This window comes from Malus sylvestris, chromosome 15, assembly GCF_916048215.2.
Source record: "Malus sylvestris chromosome 15, drMalSylv7.2, whole genome shotgun sequence".
Classification (NCBI taxonomy): Eukaryota; Viridiplantae; Streptophyta; class Magnoliopsida; order Rosales; family Rosaceae; genus Malus; species Malus sylvestris.
In genome coordinates, this window is record NC_062274.1 from 22,791,044 (window position 1) to 22,806,269 (window position 15,226).

General features: G+C 37.3%; 1 pseudogene; it reads right to left on the bottom strand.

Annotated features, from left to right (window-relative positions):
* The window catches only part of LOC126603920 (uncharacterized), a 43,063-nt pseudogene extending 28,310 nt beyond the window's left edge, over window positions 1-14,753 (bottom strand).
* Window positions 14,754-15,226: the final 473 nt, after the last annotated feature.

Below are 15,226 nucleotides of genomic sequence, written 5' to 3' on the forward strand. Positions count from 1 at the left end.
CATCATGGGAGTGCTCTCATGCGCTACTCTCTTAACTTCGGAGTTCTGATGGAACCCGAAAGCAGTGAGCTCCCAAAATGCCTCGTGCTAGGTAGGGATGGGAATATACATTTAAGGATCACTCCCCTGGGCGATGTGGGATGTTACAAGTATTCCGTAATCGGAATACAACCCTTTAAATTGATTCCGATTACAAGACATAAACACGCCCTTAAGTTTGAATAAGGCATGCATGTGAAAGAGGATTCTCTCCGGAGCAATTCTATCAGGATTCGAGAATCAATAAATCTTAATCATTAAAAATAGATTTTACGATCAGAAATTCTCTTTATTTTTTCACGTACAATACTCTTTCACATCTCTGCCCTTCTTGCCTGCCATGGATTCCAGTAAGAGGTTTCGACGGCCAACGAGTTGGGCAGGCTCATCCTCATCCTCATCTTCACTAAACTCTGTAATGTAACAGATTTTCTCCTTCAGATTCACTTCTTCACCACTCACAAGTCACCCATTACCATGATAGTCGTCATCCCACCCTCATCCCCTCCTCCTCCCTCCCCCATCAACTGCACCCTTTTCCCTCTGGTTTCATGGCCGCACGATTAAATTTAAAAGAACACTAACGAAAAGTCCAAAAAAACTTTAATTGTAATAAAAAATGACAAATAAAGGTGTAGTGAATAGTACTAGAAAAAGGTAAAAAACTGGTTTTTCGTTAAAAGTGAACAGTACCAGGAATGTTTCGTTAAAACTCCATAAATTTAATGGCTATAATTAATGAGTCCATTGGCTCCGGAAGCAAAGTTCTAGAGACAATCTTAGTTCCCAATGCATGCATCCACTCAATGCAAGGGCACCAAAAGCCAATTGTCGTTGCTTGACTAATATGGAAATACATGCAATTGGAAGATGTCACAAAATGTATCAGAATAACAATTAACAAAGAAGCTTTAATTAACTTTTAAACCTAAATTTATGAACAATCAGCACGTGTGGATCTAGCTAATTAAGGTTGATGTTTGTGAGCTGGGTGCTATGGCCAGTGGCTGAGTCAAGTCGTTGAGGCGTGAAGGCAATAAAACCTGGCACACGTGTGGGGGGACAGATAGCCATGTGTGTCGTTTATGCGGGGACCCAAATTCTGTGACTTATTCTTCTTCTTATAATGTAGAAGGGGTCCTCCCCTAATCTTATATTCAGTCCTCACCATTGGTCCAAGAGACCACATGGGGGCCCATTAGTCCCAAACCATTCCCTTGGAATTAACAAATAAATTTATAAGGATAAATTACATTTTACCACCTCAAGTTTGAGTGTAATTACAACATCATACATCATCTTTAAAACATTTCAATCTCATACATTACTTATTATTTCATTTTAGTTTTATACAATCGTTAGCAAATTTGTTAAATTAACCATTAAGTGATGACATGGTAATAATGTGTTTTATATTCTTGTTGACGTGGTTGACAACTTCTGACACATGGCCAAACAAATAATATTTTATTTAAAACTTAAAAATGAAAAAAAATCAAGGGCCGATTTTTCAAACCACCCTACCTCTTCGGAGAAGATGCATCAACGGCGGCGACAATGAATCCCTCTCTGCCATGATATCCTCTCTACTGAGCCCTCCCTCTCTGCCACTATATCTTCTCCACGAATCCCTCCAGCTCCCACCTCCTCCTCAATGTCGGCGACCTCCGCCTAAAATCATGGTCATCTGGTTGCTGGGTTTTAAAGCTTAAAGCTTGCAAATGGTGGGTTTTTTTTATCTGATTTGTGCCCAAATTTTGGGGTTCTGGTTGTTAAATTTGTTCTTTCAAGGGTTTTGTGAACTGAGAAGAAGACATTGGATTTTGCCCAAAAATTCTGAATTAGGGTTTTCTAACATTTGATTTGGGATTGTATTTTTGTAATGTAATGGTAGCTGTTGTAAAAGTGACTATTTTTGTCTTTGAATTTAGAAAGTTTGGTGATGATGAAATTGATATAATAAGCCAAAAAAGTAGCAAAATTTAGCATTCAATTTCACACAAACATGTCGAACTAAATCCTTTCAATTCCCAATTGCCCTGGAACAATGGCGAATGCATTGAGAGGCGGACAGAGATCCCAGCCGGATCTCCCCCACCAAGTCCTAAGGATCAGGAGGTTCGGACAGTTGAAATTTGATCAAACAACTACAATTATTATCACTTTTAGAAGGACCCCCTGTTTGTAGCTATTAGATCAAATTTCAACGGTCCGGATCTCCGTATCCTTAGGATTTGGTGGGGTGAGATCTGATTGGGATCTCTATCATTGAGGGGCAGGGGGCCAGCTGACCCCCCGAACTTCGATGAACGTCCATAAATACTTTGGGTGTTGACCCTCCGAACTTCAATGAATATCCATGGATACCTTGGGTGCTGCCCTTTTGAAGATTAGAGTTGGCTTCATACATGCCCTCTAACCGACTTTAAGCCACCAAGACTCGATGAATGTCCATGGATACCTTGGGTGCTGCCCTTTGCATGCATGTTATTTCTTGTAATAAAAAATTTGCGCGTTACACGCGTTATTCTTACTGACCCCCTATTATTATTTCTTAGATCCACCACTACCTTAGAACCTTTGCAACTTAGGTTTCGGATCTTGGCTCTTTTAATCGGGTACCTTCCATTATTAGCCTTTCTTATAATATTCAAAATTCAAAATTTTTGAATCCCGGATCTGCCCAAGGCAGTATCACCCTACCACTGTTGGTCATCGTCCTGCTACTGCTGGTAGGGTGAGAACTCGCTGGAGAGTGAAGCCATTGGCGACAGTGAAAGAAGGTACTGGAGGCCATAACGCACTACCTAGAGAGCCTAGTGCCACGAGTGAGGCACAAAGGAAGTGGATTTCCAGGAACCCACGAGTGAGGCCTAAAGGAAGTGGGTTTCCAGGAATGGGTAGGTTGCGCATCGACGGAATGGAAAAGCTACATGAAGATGTTGGGCATAAGCAGATTGCCCTTCGACAATAAACCCTGAAGAAAGAAAGTGGGTGGGACCCACTTTGTTTTAATTTAGTTTTGTTTTCAAATTAATTTTTTAATATTTAATTGTTTTTATATGCCATGTCATCAAAACATGTTGGTTTTCTATTTACCACGTCATTACTTAACAGCATATCTAACGGAAACAAATTAAATAAAGTTCTAAAAATAAATAGCAAATTAAATAAAGTACTACAAATAAATACGAAATTATACAAAGTCTGTGGAGCTAGGATATGTGGTGCTATGATCTTCGTTGCTATGATTTATGTAGCTAGAACCCCCTCGACTCGTTTCGGCATCTCTTGCACGCCTCATTCACACGACCTCTTTTTTTTCCGCTGTCCAAAAATATTTTGAATTCGGAAACAGTCCTACTAGAGACTTGTTCATAGTGTCACGATCTGCTTGAGCCATCATTTCTTCTCAATGAAGTGCTTCTCTAATCATCTCGTTCTCTTGATTAACTATTTCTCTTTGTCTCTCAGCCGACGCATCACAGGCCTCAGTAGTTGCTATTATTGCTGCCATAGCAGTAGTTTTTTCCTCATCTCTAGCCTTTTCCCACGCCATGTTCAGTTCACCTTGGCAAGCAAGTTCCTCCATATATTTAGTGTAGTCATTTTTGGAAGAACTACCTTTTTTCTTTGATGCCTTTTTACCTTGAGGCCTGAGGGACTGACGAGTCGATTGGGTCTTCGGCACTTGTTCAGGCATCCCTTCTGTGTCTTCAAATGCGTCGACTTCTTGTTCAGCCGTGTCTACTTCTAGCAAACTGTGTAGACCCATGCCGTGCATGACAACTTCTGGACCGGTTGCCACAATTTTGTATCTAGGGCAATCTTTGACAATTTGCCAACATTCCCATTTGTTGAATGATTTTTTCTAGTTCTTTGCATTGTAGAATGTTTGTGCTTGTAGTGTCCATAAAAATGCGGGATAAGATAGTATTAAAAAATGCGGGTGTAACACAAATAAATAAATTAAAATATTAATGCGGGTGGAATGCATAAAAATTACATAAGAAATTAAATAAATTAAAATATTGATGCGGGTGGAATGCATATAAAGAAATAAAAATATTGTCACATGATCCGCTAAACTTGTCTCACTACGCAGATTACCAGAAGCATGAGAGATGACGTTTTTCCAACAAGTAAAGGATGCGTTGAGTTTTTCCAACAACCTTGAAGACCTTGACTAGTTCTGGCGTCTTTTTCATGTACATCACAAAACACTTTCATAATTTTACTCCACATTTCTCGCTTATCCATCTCATTACCCGTAATTGGGTCATGAGTAGTGTGAACCCAACATTCACACAACGTAACATCTTCAGTGAGCTTCCAGGAAGTCATTTTTTTCTCTCAAAATGTACAAAATATTGAAATGTAGAAAGTGTAGAAACTATTGAAATGTGGTGTAAGATGGAAGATGAGGGTTAGGTATTTATAGAAAAAAAAATTAAAAATTTTAAAATTTTTCTGTATTTAAAAAAAAATCATAATTTGTAATTATTTTTTAATAAATTTTAATGTTGTTAATTAATCTGGACCGTTGGATTTGAAAAATATTCAAATCCAACAGCCCATGAGCTGCCACGTGGCCTACAGTCATAATTCTGACCATTGGGCCTTTTTTGGGGGGGGGGAATGTGGACCGTTGATCTGTGATCGGACGGTCCAGTTTAAAAATGAAATTCAAATTTTTTTTACTGTTGGAAATCCAACGGTCTAGAAAAACTAGACGTTGGAAATCCAACGGCGTAGAGTGGGCCACATCGCCTAGCTTGAGTGACATTTGAGTGCGTCCGTCAGCAGGCCCCGCCTCTGATTTCTTGTCTCCTACTCGCGCCCACGGGCACGTGAAGGCCACGCGCTAGGCGCAAAAAAGCAAACGGGCCGGTCCCTTGGTCAATTTTAGGCTGGCCTGGAGACTGGCTTGAGCTGGATGCCAATCTATTCCACGGTCTGGAGTGGATTGGCCAAGTCCCAGCCTATTTTTTCCACTGGGTGCTGGCCTCTTTTGCTTCCGGTGGAAGTGCTCTAAAATGATGAGCGGATGAGCGGAAGAAGCCTAGTTACTATCCGAAGGAACTTGTTCGACAAAGAAAGCAGAAGATAGATATAAAAACAAAATGGTTTTCCTTACGGTCATTTTCAAAGAAGCATTCAATCCACGTACATCGATGCAATGCGACATAACACAATGAAAAATTCACATTTAGACAGCAGTAAATCACTTGTTTGTATGACTTTGAACCGCCTCCGAGAATAATCCAACTTATGTCGATCAAACAAAAATGTACAAAGAACCCTAAGTTATCGATTACGACTAGTGGAAATTCTTTGTTGAGCAGGAAAAAACAGAAGAGAGGTGCCTAAGCTAAAAGCTGACCTGTTTAGATAGGGATACCGAAGCCTGTGATGTGTGATACTCAACCTTGAACTGGAAAACCCAGTAACATCAAGCACTTTCAATTCAAAATTGTCATTATATACTTAAAAAGGTTGAAAATTTTCAAAAACTTGTAAATTATATGAATAATGAATTATGTTCTGGAAATTCTGAAATTACTTTGATTTGATCCAATCTAAATTTTTATTTAAAGAAACCACCAAATCTGAAAAGTAGAAATCTTATTCCTGGTGATCGGATAGCCTGAAAATCACCATTAATCCAGCAGCTCCATTCCAGCACATAACTGCATTTCACTCGGAAAAAGAAACCGCCTCTTGAACAACCTATTCCAATATGAATGACCGCGTACAACTTGAAAGCTATCTTTTAGATTATCACACTCACATGGTAATGCTTCCGCACTCGAAATCTCTGCTCCCTTCAAAAGGTTCCCTGATCTGTTCAGTAGGAAAAATATGAGATGAAATATTGAGGAGCACATGTACCAACAAATTAAGCTTCATGTGAAACAACAAAGAATATCAAGGTTACTTGCATCACAAATAGCTTAGATATTTAGGCTAACTACGAAAAGATTCATCATGTCAACTGTCAAGATATAGGTTGTGAGCTTAAATAAAAAATTTGACTGACTCCATGTTTCACATTGCAAATTAGGGTGTTTTGCAGTACGCATTGGGTTCGGTATCTTGTAAGTTCTAGAAAAAAACCAAAACATACACTCTTTGGAAACAACAGTCTCCAAACTCATCTAAGCAGCAACTTATCCATTATCCATTATTAAAATTATGGGGGAAAATATAGCTATTCCCCCTGTATTTATCATTTGTTTTCGATTTGTCCGCTGAACTTTCTATCAAGTTTCAAGCCCTTAAAATGTGTGTAATTTCTCTCTTCTTAGGTCCGTCAACTTTTCCTTTAAATTTGGAGTATTTTTTGGTGAGTTCAGACGAGATTTTCCCTTATTTATAATAATAACGGAAAAAGTGTTTGCATCCCAAATTAATTCATATGAAAACAAACCGATAGTATTAACAAGTTCAAGTATCCAAGTATATGGGTTCAGTTGCGAAAAAGCTTTCTTAACGACAATGATAATAACCTTAAAAAGTACTAACATCACTGTACACGTACTTATATAACATGTAAGAAATATAAAAGAGAGAAGGAAACAATCTACTTACAATGGAGTAGAGCCGGCAATATTCCTCTCACCCAAACTGTAAAAAGGTATCAAGCAAGCACGTTGGGTAAAGAAAGGAAAGTCGTAACCAGGTTTTGAGCCATCTTCACCTTTGACTTGTTGAACAGTTTACATTTCTGGCTTTCAAAGTCCCAGATAAAGATCAATTCTAAAGTGCCATAGAAGATGACATGAGCATTCAGACTTATTGCATAGAGTTTAAACACTATATCTGCACCGGGTATAAACATTGTATCCGCCCCCCATACCAAACTATTCCTAACAACACTATATTTGAGAGTCCATTGGTCACCAGATTCACGCCGATCATTATAAGACCAAAAACAAAAAGTATTTGAACCATCACATGGTTACATAACAAACAAGATCATTTGACACCCCAAGACATCCCATTGTTGCACCCGTCTTATCATCGTCCCCAAGAACACGAGGGCGTTCAAAGGCTCGAGCTTTAATGGTATTGAGGTCAATACACAAAACTTTCTGTGAACTAGCAAGGCCATACAACACCCCCCCACAAGTATACAAAATGCCTGCAAACCTTGGAACTTTTAAACCCATCAATGAACATGGGGTCGAGTTGTAACCCACGACAAACACACTGTCCAGAATGCAAAATATGTCCGTCATCACGGTTAGGGTTGGCGTTGGGACTCTGGAACCACTGGATTTGGATTGTGGGGAATAATCAATTCGAACAATTCTGTGGTGGTTGGATTCAATAGGGTCAAAAGCCAAGGCAGCGTAAAAATGCTCACGCTCATGTGCGCATGCTATAGGTATGGAGATATGTTGTTTGGTGATGGGGTTGAACACACAAAATTGACTAGTGCGTACGTTGAAGAACAGAATTATCCCATTACAACAGTCAAGATAATAGTCAGATACGTTGCGCGGCTGACCTAGAACTATACTGGGTTTTAGAATACCATCATTCCAGAATTTGGTCCAGTAGTTATAATTATGGTGCAAGTGTACGTAATTGAGTTGAACACACGTATCATCATTAGCCGGCCACAGAGTGCTGTAGTAAAGACCTATACAAGAGATTGCGACCGAAATCTCTGCAACCAAACATCAGAGATTAATCGATGCCATGACTTGGCAACTATCTTGCATTTCATAGTGTCTATATACGGATATGGTTCCCAGCTGTCTAAGCAAAAAGCTAACCTGTCTGTATACGGATAAGATAGTGTTTTCAGGCCATAATGGCTCATTATGAAGAACTGCACTTGAACATTATTCGCGATCAGAACAAATATGATTCCCAGCTCTTTCCAGACCACTTATGTATCTCAAAATTATATCCTGCAAATATAAGTGAGCAAATGATTTCAAATAATTCGCTCCACTTATAACACTAGAAAATGTACACAACTATTATATATAAACACAAATAGATATCATGATAGTGTAATGCTTTGAGGTAGCTTTCCATGAGCAAAACAATGAAGAACTAATTAATAAAATCCTCTTTCACAACCTCCCAACATTTAGGGAGAAAGAGAGCCTGGTTATTCTTACCAATGGATGGCATTGGCACCGGCTTAAAAGAACAATTGGCATGTCTTGCTTGATGCTGGCTCATTGGGTCCCCAAGGGCATGGATTCACTTGGACTGACCCTCTTCCGGCCTGATTTTATCATCACATTGGTTTATAAGATATCTGGACCCAACTGGATTTGGCTGCCTTCTGATTAAGAAATCAATAATCAGATGCCTCGCCTCCAAAATCAGTCGGGGTCAACCCTGAATACCCTTTATATCATCCCCAATGGGTCAGTGTTGAATTTTACAACAAATGGGCTTTTTGTCACAAAAATTCAACTTCCACTTCTCAGCATCAGAACCTAGAAAATGGATTAACCGCTGAAAGTTGCACATAGATTACAGGTTGCGCCATAAGAAGAGAAACTGAAGGTGATTTAGGATGTTAGGGAGAAGGGAAGGGAGTAAAAATGGAGGAAATGAACTAAATTAGGTTAGATCATTTGTGTAAGAATACCTACAGTGATTGAAAGGGGATTAAAAACTTGAATACAAGACCGATAACTTTTGTCCCTGATTGGAAACTGAAGGATGTGTTGATTGTAAAATGATATCAAACCATTAAAGGAAAGAATGGAGACACTATTAAACAACCATCCATAATAGGGAGAAGCGGTACTGATAAATGAATCTCCGTAATGGATGACTCATCATAAAGAAGTGCACATGAAAATCATTTGCAATCGCGACCACTCTTATATCTCAAAATAATAATCCTGCAGATATAACTGAGTAAATCATTTCAGGTAATTTGCTCCACTTATAATTCCAAAAAATTTACACACACTGCACACACACACATATGAAAACAAAAGTGATCATAATGTCAATCTCCAAAACATCAAGATTGGCACTGGAAAACAAAAAGGCTTGAACTTAGAAGAGGTATCAAACTAATTAGCAAAAGGCTGTAATCTGAATTTCTTTTCCTATCCAAACTCTTCATAACAAAACCCATATAGTAAATAGCACCCCAAAATTCTCAGAATTATTAGAAAAAAAAACACCAATCTCATATACAAGTTTCCAACAACCATGATAAACCAATTGATTACGCTAATAAAAAAATATGAGAGATATTACCAATTAATATAGGAATTACCACACCATGAGAACTAAGTCGTTCTCAAATCTATCGGTACAGTCAGCTCGGCTTACATGCGAAATGGGGACGGGAACCCAGGGAAGGGAGAAGTTAAGAAGAGATGGGAGCTTGTTAAAGTATCATTTTGCCCCTACTCCATAATAGCACAGGATAGGGTCATTTAGATAATTATCAAACTATAACCACCCGAACGACGCCGTATCTCATACTTCAAAGTTCAAATATAAGAGGCAACTTTCCTTCCATTTCTCAAACCCAGAAAGAAATCGGTAAGTATACACAATAGCTAAGAGCTCTCTGCTTTCCTCTAACAAACAGAATGAGAGGGATGATTCTAGATCGGACTTTCAGGTTTGACTATTATCGCCTTCAAATTTTATGAGTATTTCAATAATAGTTTATAACTTTTACTCCACCAATTCTCTAAATCAGAGAAGTAAACGTTGCAGCTCGAAGCTCTTTGCTCTCCTCTGACAAACAGAACTGTGAGCGACGATTTGGATGCAGTAGAGTGTGACATGGAGACGGAAGCGGTGTTTTGTCCGATTGACAAAATAGAAATTTTTGTTTGCAAAAAGATTGGCTGAAAGATAAATGTTTTAATTTATTTTTTGTCTTAATTTTATTAAGGTTTTACTTTATATTTTAAACTTTTAATGTTTTTAATAATTTAATTTTTTGTTTTCTTATCAAGCCATCAAAATACAAAGTGAATACATACACGGCAAACTCTTAGGTTAGTTAAATTACTTGATTTTTTTGTATTTTTTTCTTTCTATTTTGTAAATTTTATTTGGTTTGCTTATCTATTTATATATTTTAGTAGTTTAACTTATTGTTATTTATGAGTTAATATGAAAATGAGCTTTTGGATTTGTTGTGGCTTGTACTCATATCTTGAGCGGCAACAATTATGCTGAGAAATGGGTACGATTCGGACATGACAATCTTTCATTTCAGAAGCTGCAGAGGTAAAAAAATTTATAATATTTTAATATGGGTTTTCCTTACAAATGGTTTCTGAAATTTGCCTATCTCATCACGATGATCTTTGAAATTGAAAATCAATCAATGTAGTCCTTGAAAATAAGTGTAGCAAATCAATGTAGTCCTTACATTATAATTGCATCAAAAATTCTGTTATGTGCTGATGTGACACATAAATAGATTCCACACATTTAATTAAATATTATTATGTGAATTAAATATATTTAAACAATAAAAAACAATTTTTATATTTTTATAATTAAAAACTTTGAAAAGAAAATGGAGATGATTGAACATTGTTCATCATCTTCTTACCGTGAATTTGGAGTCACTGGATTCGAAGTCGGAGTTCGATCTTATGAAGCCTTGGGCATCCGGTTTTGATAATGTGATCAGCCTGATACGCAATTCGAAATTGGAATCCAGTCTTGATGAAGCCTTGGGTGAAGAAGAAGACGAAGGTGGTGAGCCTAGGAATTGGATCTCCAAAGGCAAGAAAGCGGCAGCAAAATTCAGCATTTTCGTGAGGTTCAATTTGAAGAGAAACTGCCACGCTTTTTTGGCACCTGAGTTTTGACGAGAGGTTCAATTTGAAGAGTGAAGAAGAAGTAGAGAGTTTGTGGCTGTTGAACAAAAATAAGGAAGGAGGGACGCTGAGGGAGAAAGAACGGGAAAGCAGTCAGTAGTGTGTAATATCTTGGACTCCATTGCCCCATTGCCCCAAATTCATGGGAAGAAGATGATGAATAGTGTTCACTCATCTTCTGTTTTTTCCTTTTCTTTTTATTTTTAAAGTTCATAATTATAAAAAATAGAATATGTTTTTTTACTATTTAAATATTTTTAATTTACATAATAATATTTAATTAACTATGTGGAATCCGTTTATATGTCACATCAACCCATAACAGAATTTTTTACGAAATTATAACATTAATCGATTTTCAATTTTAAGAATCATCTTAATGGGATAAGTAAATTTCAAGGACCATTGAAGAGAAAAATCCATAATAAAATATTATAATTTTTTTACCTATGCACCTTCTGAAATGGAAGATTGTCCTACCCGTATAGTACCCATTTCACAACATAATTGTTGTCATTCAAGATGTGAGTACAAGCCACGACAAATCCAAAAGCTCATTTTCCTATTAACTCATTAATAACAATAAGTTAAACTACTAAAATATATAAATAGATAAACAAACTAAATAAAATTTACAAAACAAAAAGAAAAAAATACAAAAAAAAAAGAAAGTAATTTAACTAACCTAGGAGTTTGTATTCCCTTTGGTATTTTGATGGCTTGATAAGAAAACAAAAATTAGATTATTAAAAACGTTTAAAAAACAAAGTAAAATTTTAATAAAATCAAGACAAAACCACGAGTTAGTGGCCGGGTGATAAAATGTCGGATTGTGAGGTTTCCTTCAAATTAAAAACTTGAGGTTTTGAGTTCGAAACCTGCTGCTGATGCAAAAGCCATTAAAAACTGGAGGTCTTAGGTTCGAAACCCGCTGCTGGTATAAAAGCCAGACTTGTGGTCAGAAGGAGGCTGAAATGGCTCTGTGAGTCTTCCCGACCCCCGAAAAGGTGGATAACCGTGACTTGCCACAAGTTGTCCCCTTTTAAAAAAAAAATCAAGAATTTTTTTTTTTTAACATTTACCTTCACGTCAATCTTTCTGCAAACGAAAATTTATGTTTTGTCAATTGGACAAAACACCGCTTCCGTCTTCATGTCACGCTCTACTGGATCCAAATCGTCCTTCACAATTCTATTTGTCGGAGGAGAGCAGAGAGTTCCGAGCTGTAGCGTTTACTTCTCTGATTTTGATAATTGGTGGAGGAAAAGCTATAAACTACTATTGAAATACTCATAAAATTTGAAGGTGATTATAGTCAAATTTGAAAGTTCGATCTAGAATCGTCCCACGCACTTCTGTTCATCGGAGGAGAGCAAAGAGCTCCGAGCTGCAGCGTTTACTTCTCCAATTTCTTTTTGGGTTTGAGAAATGGAGGGAAGGTTGCCTTTTATATTTGAACTTTGAAGTATGAGATACAGCGTCGTTCAAGCGGTTACAGTCTAATAGTTATCCAAATGCCCTAAATAACCCTATCTCGTGCCACTATTGAGTAAGGGCAAAATGGTATTTTAACAAGCTCCCTTCTCTTTTTAACTTCTTCCTTCCCTAGGTTCCTATCCCCATTTCGCATGGAAGTCGAGCCAACTGTACCGATGCATTTGGGATCAACTTAATTCTCATGGTAATTCCTATAATAATTGGTAATCTCTCATATTTCTTTTATTAGCATAATTAATTGGTTTATCATGGTTATTGGTTGTTGGAAACTTGTATATGAGATTGGGTTTTTTTTTTCTTCTAATAATTAGAATTTTGGGGCGCTATTTATTATATGGGTTTTGTTATGAAGTGTTTGGATAGTGAAAGAAATTCAGATTACAACCTTTTGCTAATTAGTTTGATTACCCTCTCCCTTCTCCCTAACGACCTAAATCACCTTCAGTTTCTCTTCTTATGGCGCAACCTATAATCTCTGTGCAATTTTTTATATACTTCAATTTCTTGTTTGCCAATTTAGGATTATCTCTGGCATATTTTGCCAACATCCAAAAGAACACAAAGAGAAGCGTAAAAGAAGAGGAGAGTATACTTATAGAGCCATTTAACATAATTCCCATATAAGGAGCTCTGCAATTTTTCGAAAGGAAAAATTCAATGGTAGAATGAAAAAAAAAAAAAAAAGAAGAACCATGTTATGTGACATATATGATAAGGCTGTGTGAGAAATCCAACTAGTGACAGAGTTCTATTATGTGCCAAACAAAAGAAATATAGCAAAATCTGAAGGCTTTGAATTTTCCACTGAATGCATATCTTTGCATAGCTAAAGGGGCTGCCTTGAATCAAATCAGATACTCACAGAAGGAACCAATGAATTAACTGAGAAAGGGAAATGAGTAAAAGCTTAAACTGAAGTTACTCTGATTTTTAAGTAAAGTTCTTAGTTAATTCATTGGTTTATTACGATTCGAAACTACGATTACAAATAACAATTCCTAACAATCTTGCTAATGATCTCGAACCCTAAGTTAAATAGAATCTTATCTTCAAGATCAAATGAGAGTTTGATAGAGAGAAAAGATCAAATAACAGGTTGAAAGATTAATAACATTTGGAGGGAGATTATAGATCAAACCTGAAAATTCGTGCTCGAATATTCCCTCACAGTTTGGTTTGCCGCAGAATCGTCGCTCGGAGAAGAGCGAAGTCCAAGCTCGAATCTTACTTATCTGGTTTCTCTCTGTTTCTCAGTAGAGTTGAAACAAACACAAGTATCGGAAATTCAATCAGGACCTCCAGCCTCCAAGGAAACCATCACATCCAATTCCTATTCAGATTGGGGATTTTGGATCTGGATTTTAACTTATCCAACCCTAATTCTCAAGAAAAATATTTAAAAAATTCATTATTTTTAAAAAAAAAAATTCTTAAGAACATCTTTTAAGAATAAATTTTTTTTTTTTAAATTTATAAACTTGTTTAATATGAAATTCACAATTATTTTTGAAGAAAAAAAAACACTCATTCTATAGTGGGACTTCTAAACTTTTAAATTCAACAGATAGAAAGAGGAGAGAGGTAGAGAGGAAGTGGAGAGACAAAAGGAGAGAGGAGAAAGAAATAAGAAAGTGAATCCGAGGAGAGAAAGAGAAGAAGAGAGAAAAATATATAGAAAATGGATCGAAGGAGAGAGAAAAGTGTAGAAGAGAGAGAAATGATTGAGATAAATGAAAACAGAATAGGTGTGAGTGAGAGGAAAAGGAAGAGAGAAAGTGTGAGCTTTAAATTTAAAAATTATAGTAGAGTTTGTTCAAAATTAAAAAAAAAATAAACTTATTCTTAAATTAATTTTGAGTCCAATTTTTTTAAAACAATCCTATCAAACAATATTTTAAATACCTAAAAATAGCTATACAGACTCTAACATACCAAATTTGCTTCACAGAAAAGCTCAATCTATATTCCTTTTGACCAGAAGATAACCTAACAACACCACAAAATTTAAGAGTCAGTTGAAAGAGATTAAAGAGAAACTCAAAACCCAAAGCCAAAATCCAATAAAGATATTGAGCGGAAGCGAATCTGGCATGAATGAGCTTGGGAGAGGGAGAGAGAGTAGAGCTTAGAGATAGATAGTCGGTCAAAGCTCAGAGAGAGAAACAAAAGGCACAACCAATCATAGAGAAAGTGAATCGATTTGGGGTGTGAGCGACTGAATAGATTTGAAATTGAAATTGAATCGATTTGGGCGTTAGGAATTAGGTTTGGGTTAGGAACTTGAGAATAAAAATTGAATCGATGTGGGATGTGAGCGACTGAACATCACGGGAATGCTACGATGCGTTTGAGAGAGAGAGAGAGAGAGAGAGAGAGATAGAGGAGAGAGAGGAGAGAACATTGAACAAAAAGGCGATGGAATCTTTTATTTTGGTATGAAATAAGACCGCTCCCATTTAGAGCAGTTCCAGCGTTGGCTGGTGCTCGGGGGAAAGGCTGGTGAACAAGGCCGTAGAGCCCAAGTGAAGTGCTCCAGAGTGTGGGAGCCCGATGGACAGGCCAGGCCCGAGCAAGAGGCTGTGAGGAATCGCTAGCCCTCGAGTTCGAGGTGGACTTGACGCCAGGCTGGCATCAGTTCCTTTTTTAAATTTTTTTCTGTTAGGCGCGTGCGCCTCACCCGCGCATGGGGGCGCGTCAACCGACAGATTTCAGACCCCAGTAGCCCGTGTCGCAATCTGTCTCAGTTACCGTTGGGAAGCCACGTGGTTTCCCACGGTCCGTTCAATCTCAACGGCTCTTTAAAATGGGCCGTTCGATTTGCAACGGTAATAAAAATAAAAATAACATAT